At 43.0% G+C, this 9,422-nt stretch overlaps 1 pseudogene; it reads left to right on the forward strand.

Moving 5' to 3' along the window:
• The first annotated feature begins 1,176 nt into the window (after positions 1-1,176).
• Positions 1,177-3,293, forward strand: LOC144293199 (nucleoside diphosphate kinase A pseudogene; annotated as a pseudogene).
• Positions 3,294-9,422: the final 6,129 nt, after the last annotated feature.

Raw genomic sequence — 9,422 nt, forward strand, 5'->3', positions numbered from 1 at the left:
TGAATTTGTGAATGGAGGAAGTTTTCTGGGCAGCCCAGCTCCAGAATCTGTCAGATTATACTAGTGCTTCTCAAATTTGAGCATGTGTCAGAATCACCTAGTGGGCTTGTGGATTGCTAAGCTTAGTCTCTAAATTTCAGGGGCCTGGGATCCCTGGGTGGCGCAGCGGTTTGGCGCCTGCCTTTGGCTCAGGGCACGATCCTGGAGACCGGGGATCGAATCCCACATCGGGCTCCCGATGCATGGAGCCAGCTTCTCTCTCTGCCTGTGTCTCTGCCTCTCTCTCTCTCTCTGTGACTATCGTAAATAAATAAATAAATAAAATTTTAAAAAAAATAAAATAAAAAAAAAAAAATAAATTTCAGGGGCCTAAAAATTTGCATGTTGAACAAGCAAAGTAAGTTCCCAGGTGATCATGATGCTGCTGGAGAGGACCACACTCAGAGAACCTTTGATGTGGTTGTGGTTACAATTCACGTGCTTCTCATAGCCACGCCCTAAGCCAGGCATTGTCATGGGGCCCTCATCGCTGCTGTTTATCACAGTTGTCTGACCACCTGACCTTTCAGAGGATCCCTTCACAGGATTTCCTTAGTCTTGACTCTGTTCCATCCCTTAGAGCTGGAGCTGGGCATTACAGTGCCCTCTCCTGTTCCTTTTCTCCCAGGGGGTCACATGGGTTCCTTAACAGTCTTCTCTCCCACTGAGTAGTTCACCAGTGAGCTCCAGAGGACAGGACAAATCCCGAGTGTGACCTGTGAAGAAGCCTGGGATATATCATGGCTCTTCCTAATAGGTTCAGAAAGGGGTCTTGTCCCCTTTAAGAGACCTGCTTCCTGGGCCTCTGGCAGCTCCCCATCTCCCTCTTCCTGGGTGGGAAGAAGCTGCTTAATTAACAGCTCCACTTCCTGCAGCACCTGGGGCTTCCCCTCCCCTGAGCTCCTGCCACCTCCCTTTGGGCTCTTTGGGCTTCCCAAGTCAATTACCAGAGCCAGGTGATGTCTTCAACCCTCAGCTGGGGAAGGCTGGAGGCCAGAGTCTGGCCTGGCAGGGCCACAGGAAAACTGACTAGTGCAGAGAGGCAGTCCTAGGGGGTAGGAGCAGGGAGGTTTCCTAAGGGAAACTCATTTGATCGGCTGGTTTTTTCTGCTTTGCGTTTTGGTTGTCTAGGTTCTCTGCAAGGCTGTAAAACCGTGAGACTACTCAAGCGTGAGCCTTGTAGAGCTCAGGGATGCAATGCGTTGGGCTAGGTCTGCTCAAAGAGGCCTCAGAATCCTTCCTGGCTCCTCCAGTGCCAGCAGCCCTAGATGGAATTGCAACCCAAGCAGCTGGTGGGCTGTCTATCTCGAGGTCCATGGCCAACAGTGAATGCACCTTCATTGCCATCAAGACTGATAGAGTCCAGTGCAGCCTCTTTGGAGAGATCATCAAGCATTTTAAGCAAAAGGGATTATTCCTCATTGCTATGAAATTAATTCAGGCTTCGAAAGACCTTCTCAAAGAACACCGACTTGAAGGACCATTCATTCTCTGCCATCCTGGTAAAGTACTTGCAGTCAGAGTCTGTGGGTGCCATGGCCTGGGAGGGGCTGAATGTGTTGAAGACAGGCCAAGTGATGCTCAGGCAGACCACCCCTTCGTACTCCAAGCCTGGGACCATCCCTGGGGACTTCTGCATCCAAGTTGTCAAGAACATTACCCACGGCAACAATTCCGTGTAGAGTGCAGAAAAGGAGATTGGCTTATGGTTTCGGCCTGAAGAGTTGGTGGATTAGAAGAACTGTGCACAGAACTGGTTCTATGAGTGACGAGAGAGCAGACCTTAGTGCTTTGCCTACTCTGTTCCCTTTCCCTCTTATGGGCAGGGGGCCAGGCTCTAACAAATCCAGTTATTTTTGAGAACTTCCTTATAAACAGGAGGGTAACTGGGAGTGCTCCCTGTTCAGTATTATGTGCTACCATCAGATTAAAATGTTTCATCCCCCTCAGCCCCTCACCCCAAAATAAGAGAATCTTTCTAGGCTCAGCTTAGACCTTGGAGGCCTTTGTGGATTTAGTAAAGAGAGTTGATTTCTGCCAGTTGTGGCTACCACAAGACAGAAACAGAGAACTCCAGCAAGGAGGTGAGAGAGAGGGACCCCTGGGTAGCTCAGCGGTTAAGCACGGCTGCCTTCAGCCCAGGAAGTGATCCTGGAGTCCCTGGATTGAGTTCCACATCAGGCTTCCTGCATGGAGCCTGCTTCTCCCTATGTCTCTGCCTCTCTCTCTGTATCTCTCATGAATAAATAAATAAAATATTAAAAAAAAAAGGAGGTGAGAGAGACTCTGGAGAGAGCCCTTTAGAAGACTTATCCTTGGAAAGGCTTTGTGTTTGGACCTAGCTGGGTGACTGAGCCCTTAGATGCTCAAGTGTGCCAAGAATTCTCCAGAGAACCTAATCTAGACACTAGGTCCCAGGCCAGTCCAGGGCGTCACATTGCTGGGGGCTGGGCAGCATTCTGTATTTGTACCAAGAATTCTTCTTTTTTTTTTTTTTAAGATTTTATTTATTTATTCATGAGAGACACACACAGAGAGAGGCAGAGATATAGTTAGAGGGAGAAGCAGGGTCCCTGCAGGGAGCCTGATAAGAGACTCGATCCCAGGACCCCGGAATCATGACCTGAGCCAAAGGCAAACGATCAACCACTGAGCCACCCAGATGCTCCTGTACCAAGGATTCTAAGTGGGTTTTGTCTAAATTAAAATATATGCTTATTATGACAATCTTCAAACATATAGAAATGTTGTACACCTACCTTTCTGGACTATCGTTCTTATTTAACTCTACTTGCTTCATCTCATACCCTTTCATCTACCCATCCTTCGGCCATCTATCAAGCCATTATTTTTTGAGAATTTCAAAGAAACTACAGATATTGGTATTCTTCCCATAAATACTTTATCATGTACTTCATTAAATAGGAATCATATTGATTTATGAGTTTTTTCTTTTGAAATAAAATTTACATAAAATGAAATGTCTAAATCTTAAGTGTACATTTGCTACATTTTAACAAATGCATACACCTATGTAACCCAAATCCCTATCAAGATATGGAATACTACCAACACACCAGAAAACTCCCTCATGCCCCTTCCCAGTCAATCCCTGCCCTCACTTCCACCACCACCACCACCCCTGGAAGTTACCACTATCCTAATTTTTATCTATCATAAATTGTTTGCTTATTTTAGAACTTTATATAAATGAAAGCATATAGTGTATACTTTTTTGCATAAAGCTACTTCCACTCAGCATATTTTTGAGCTTTATTCATATCAGTGCAGTTTGTTCCTTTTAATCCCTAAATGATATGCTATTGTATGAATACACTACAGTTCATTTGTGCATTTTTCCAATTGATAGCCATAACTATTACAGCAATTGCATTGTGGAGTAGCTAATGATGTAAGAAATGCCTACGCTATTCTATTAAGAAAACATTTCATGATACAAAATTTATATGCAATATGATCCTACCTGTGTGAAGAAAATAATTTGTAGTAAATATGCTAAAATGTTAACGTGGGCTTTGCTATGCTCTAAAACCCTGTTTTTATTAATTAGTTTTATATTATTTATTTTTATAAATAATTATAGATTCACAAGAAGTTGCAAAGGTAGTATAAAGAAGTCCTATACATTTCATCCGTTGTCCTCAATGATTACATCTTACATGACCTAGTACCATATTAAAACTAGAAAAATGTCATTGCTATAAATTGTGTGTGTGATTCAGAATAATTTTATCAGATGTGTAAATTCATGTAATTATCACATGCAAGGTACAGAATTGTTCCATCCTCAAAGATGCAACCCTTTATAGCCACATTCATCTCCACCACCATCCCTAACCCTTTGCAATCACTAATCTGTGCTCCATCTCTATAATTTCATCATTTTGAGAATGTTACATAAGTGGAATCATGCAGTATGTGGCTTTTTGAGATTGGCTTTTTTCACTCTGCATCATGATCTCGAGACCCATCAAAGTTATCAGGTGTATCTGTAGTCATTCCTTTTTATTGCTGAGTAGTATTCAACAGTATGGATAATCCCCCCCCCCACCACACACACACACAATTTTCAAAGTTCCTACTAAGCATGAAATATTTTTTTTTTAGCATGAAATATTTTAATTCTTAGGAAAAAAGAAAAGTATTGACAGGGGGCGGAGAGTGCAATGCATAGAGAAACAATTCATGCCTTCAAGGAAATATCGTGTTGAATTAAATAACAGAATTTTAGGTTTGGCAGTCACCTATGTAAGTTTTTCATTTTGCAGGTGTCCTCCTTGCAATATCCTGATAGGTAGTTGTGCAGCCTTTGTGTGGATATTCCTAGTGACAGAGAACTCACTATCAAATAAAGCAGCTCATTAAATTGATAACAAAATGTGCCTTTCTTCCTAGAGCCTACGCATGACTGAGAGAAGATCTTCTGTCATAAGTTATGTTTACCCTGCCTAGGGTCTCTTCCCTGTCTCCCCTAACCAGGTAAACACAAGCCCATGACAGTGAGCAAAGCCTGCAGAGTCTGAACAAGCCGTTGGATATGCTAGATCCAGGAATGTCTTTTCTAGGGAGATTTCAGTATTCACTGGCTTAGAAAAGCAGGAGGCTGCAGACCTTTAAAAATGGAACAAAATTCTGCATGAGCACACACACAGATACCCACAGTCCCCTAAGAATAGTCTCCTTTCTGCATTTCTGCATTGTAAGATGCCCCCCACCCAGAAGGCACTGATGCACTAATCCAAGAGGAAAGGTCTCAGATTCTCTCCTGCTTCCAGTCCTTTGTAGTTGACCTAAGATCAATTTTCTTTCCCTTCAGCTTTCCTTGAGAGCAGACTCTGATCTGTCCATGGTTCTGATTGTTAATAGATTTCACTGGAAGGCAAGGCATGGGTTATTTCATTCATTCGTTTGTGATAACTAGCATTTATTGAGCACTTAATAAGTGCCAGAGACTGTGATATGCTCCTTATATTCAGCTTCTTTTTTTAATTTTTATTTATTTTTGATAGTCACACAGAGAGAGAGAGAGAGGCAGAGACACAGGCAGAGGGAGAAGCAGGCTCCATGCACCGGGAGCCCGACGTGGGACTCGATCCTGGGTCTCCAGGATCACGCCCCGGGGCCAAAGGCAGGCTCCAAACCGCTGTGCCACCCAGGGATCCCTTATATTCAGCTTCTTTTTACTGATGTCTACCAGACATAATGAAGAAGAGCACAGATCATAAACATACAGCTTAATGATACATACAGTGAATGTATTTCATACAGTGAACCAAAATGAAGATCAAGAAATAGAACATTATTAGCACCCAAGAAGGCCCTTCATCTCTCCTTCTAGGTGCTGTCCTCCCATTGTAACCACTGCCTCGACTTTTTTTTTTTTTTTAGATTTTATTTATTTATTCATAAGAGACACACAGGAGAGGCAGAGACACAGGCAGAGGGAGTAGCAGGCTCCCTGCAAGGAGCCTGATTTGGAACTCGATCCCTCAGGATCATGACCTAAGCCAAAGGCAGACGCTCAACCACTGAGCCACCTAGGTGGCCCCAACCTTGACTTTTAACAGCATAGATTACTTTTTTCCTACTTTTGAAATTTATATAAGTGGATCATACAAATTGCCTTCTCTTTTGTGTCTGTCTTCTATAGGCCAACATTATGTTTGTGAAGTTTTTTCATATCCTTCTAGATAGCTGTAGTGTATTTACCCTTGTTGCAATATAGCATTACCATGTGTAAAACATTCTGCAATTTATTCATTCTACTGCTGAAGGGCATTTGAGTTGTTTCCAGTTTTCTGCCACTATGCATATTGCTGATAGAAACATTCTTGCTCATAGCTTTAGATGAACATATGCCTTTCCATTATATATATTACATATGCATGTATATATGGATATGTATACACACATACATATATACACTGGGTGGAATGTGGTACATTTTTCAGTTGAGAAACTGAGGCCTGAAGAAGTTAAGCCAGGAAGTAGTGGAGCTGGGACATGAATTCCATCCTGTGTGGTGTTGGAGCTCAAGCTCCAATAACTATCATGCTTTACTGCCTCCCAATGCATGGGCCATTTAAAATACTCATGATGTTGGGGTGCCTGGCTGGCTCAGCATGCAACTTTTGATCTTGGGATTATGAGCTTTAACCCCATGTGAGGTGTAAAGATTACTTAAAAATAAAATCTTTTAAAAAGAAAAAAAGTAGGGGCACCTGGGTGGCTCAGTGGTTGAGTGTCTGCCTTTGGCTCAGATCATGATCCTGGGGTCCTGGGATAGAATCCCGCATTGGGCTCCCTGCTGGGAGCCTGTTTTTCCCTCTGCCTGTGTCTCTGGCTCTCTCTGTGTGTCTGTCATGAATAAATAGATAAAATCAAAGAAGAAAGAAAAAGAAAGAAGAAAGAAAGAAAGAAAGAAAGAAAGAAAGAAAGAAAGAAAGAAAGAAAGAAAGAAAGAAAGAAAGAAAGAAAGAAAAAAGGAAAGAAAGAAAGAAAAAAGGAAAGAAAGAAAAAGAATTCATGATGTGCCAGACTGGTTGCTGCCATCGAGGGAGATAAAAGATAGGAAGGCTCAGTCATGCAAGAAAGAAAATGATAGATGGGTGTGATAAAGAACCTGAGTAAAAGGGGGTCATTTTTACTTTGGAAGATCACAGGAGGCTTCCTAGAGGAAAAAGCATCTAAAGTAAAAAGATGGGAAGCAGATTCTGGGCATGCCAGAGTGATGAGGGAAGGTATGCCAGGGTGAGAGAGTCTGGGGGCATAAGAAGAAGTCCTCATAGAGTCACAGCTGCAAGGATCCTCAGAGGTCACCTTGTTGAGTCTCCATTGTCCACTCACCCATTTTTACATTGCTGGCTTCTAAATTTATATACCCAGTCTCAACCATTACCCTGATCTCTAAACTCTTTTCTATCTAGTTGGATGACAAATAGGCATCTCAAATTTAACATTGCCAAGACAGGGATGCTGATCTTGTCCCTACACTCTCCAAACAGCTCCTCTTCCAATATTTCTTGCTTTTTGGAACTAGCAGCCACCAACTACTCAGGCCCCCAACCACAGCACCATCCTTCCTCACTCCCTTTTCCCTAATCCAATCCATGAACATGTCCCACCAGCTATATTTACAAAGCATACTCTCCTTAGCACCTCCCCACTACCACCTTGGTCATGACTACCACCATCACTCACATGGACAGCTGCAACAGCCTCCTTGCTGTTCTCCCTGCTTCCCCGCTCCTTTGGAAGGCCACAGGGAGAAGCCTTCTTTGCCTCTTCTAGCTTCTGGTGGTTCCAGATGTTCCTTGGCTTAGGGCTTCCTAACCCCAATCTCTACCTCTGTCTCCACAAGGCCTCCTCTTGCACCTTTTCTTCCCATTATTGATGACCTCCTTTTATTGGTCATTAAATTTAGGATCCACCTGGATAATCCACAATGATCTCATCTTAAGATCCTTAACTTAATTACATTTGCAAAGATCCTTTTTCCAAATAAGGTCACATTCATAGGTCCTGGGTGGACATATCTTTTATGGAATCATCATTCAACTGGGTACAGAGGTGAATCTCAGAAGCTAAAAGAGTTTGTTTTTTTTTTGTTTTTTGTTTTTGCTAAAAGAGTTTAAATTGAGTTTAAACTTCAGTCCTCCAGTGAGTGATTACTTTTCAAAGCGTAGAAGACTCTTGGCCCGCACATACTTGCTATCTCAGCACTGACTGTCCATGCGTCACTTCAAAGGTCATTCGGAGGAGGAAGTGTCTGCATTGTGCTTGCTGCAAGACTAACTTGGGGCTGTGAGTTTAGCCAACGACCTTGCTGCAACCTCAAACCCACCAGATCATTGATAGAGGTATTGCCACTGCTACTAAGGGGTCAAATAGTTTCCTTCTGAAAAATGACCTCCCCAAAGAGAGCTAGCTAGCTAGCTATTTGCTCTGCTGGTGACAAAAGGAAAAAGAAGGGATCCAAGAAAGTGCTGGTTCTTACCAAGGATGGTAGGCAGCCTTTACAATGTATGTTCCCCAATGATCCCCCTCTTCTGGTTATTATGCCATTGTATCATCCCCTTCTCTCAGGCCTGGGCTAGGGATACAATACAGTAAAAGTGTCAAGGTGTTATTTCTGAAATGTCATGGCTTCTGTATTGTTCATCTTTTCTCACTCTCTAGATTTCTTGCTCTGAGGGAAGCCACCTCCTATGTCAACCTGCCCTGTGGGGAGGCCCATGTGGCAAGGAACTAATCTCTCCAGCCAATAGCCTACAAGAACCTGAGGTCCTTGGTCCAGCAGTCCTCAAGGAACTGAAGCCTGCCAACAACCTTGTGTGTGAGCTTGGAAGTGGACCTTCTAAAGCCCACAAACAGCCATATGTGTGAGCTTGGAAGCTGACCTCCCTGCCCTAGTTGAGCTTTCTTATGACGCAGCTCTGGCCACCACTTTATTGTTTTTGCTGTTGTTTTTCCTGGCCAACATTTTAGAGCCTGTGGAAGAAGATCCTGAACCAGATGCCCCCATCTAAGCTGTACCCAGATTTTCCCCGACAAAAACTTTGAGATAGTAAAACATTTGTCAGTTAAGCCACTAAGTTTTGGAGCAATTTGTTTTGCAGTGATAGATACACTCAGATATAAATTCCTAGGATATATTCGACCATGTGGAAGCCTCATGCTATTTACAAATTTGAGGATTCACAGATATTAGCTCATATCCTTTCTCAAGAACCTACAACATCTCCTCCCACTCCTTTTCCTTTTATATTTTAAGGAAACATAATACCAAACTATAGTGACAGTTACACTTTCTATTTTATTCTGCCTCCTGTGTTGTGAGCATTTCCAAACTCATTAACTATTCTTCAAAGCATTCTTTATTCCTAGCACCTCTTCAGCAGCCCGTTATAGGAGTGTACCCACGTTAATTTAGTCACCCCTCTCTCTTATGTTTTGAGCTTAAGGGAGGGTTTTAACTCCTTGGGTCATGTCTATTAGCACTTCCTGACCCCATCAAGCTGGGCTTACAGGAGGAGTATGAGGTAGGTAGAAGGCAGGATCATCTGTGTCTAAGTCTCCTGATGTCACATCAAGTCTGTACCACTTCCTAGCTATGTGTCCTTAGGCTTGTTGCTTAACACTCCTAGGCCTCAGTTTCCCCTCCTGAACAGTGGGAATAGTAACCACACCTACCTGAGTTTTTAGAGGCATAACCTGGAGTTAATCCAAGTAAAACAGTACAGTATCTGATAAATTTTAGGGTATGTGGACACAAGCCAGACCACAATATCCTCACACACACACCCTGCTCCTCGTTGGGTCCTGGTCCATGGTACATTATATCAACTCTTGTCCCAGACTCC

This window comes from Canis aureus, chromosome 21 (genome assembly GCF_053574225.1).
Source record: "Canis aureus isolate CA01 chromosome 21, VMU_Caureus_v.1.0, whole genome shotgun sequence".
Classification (NCBI taxonomy): domain Eukaryota; kingdom Metazoa; phylum Chordata; class Mammalia; order Carnivora; family Canidae; genus Canis; species Canis aureus.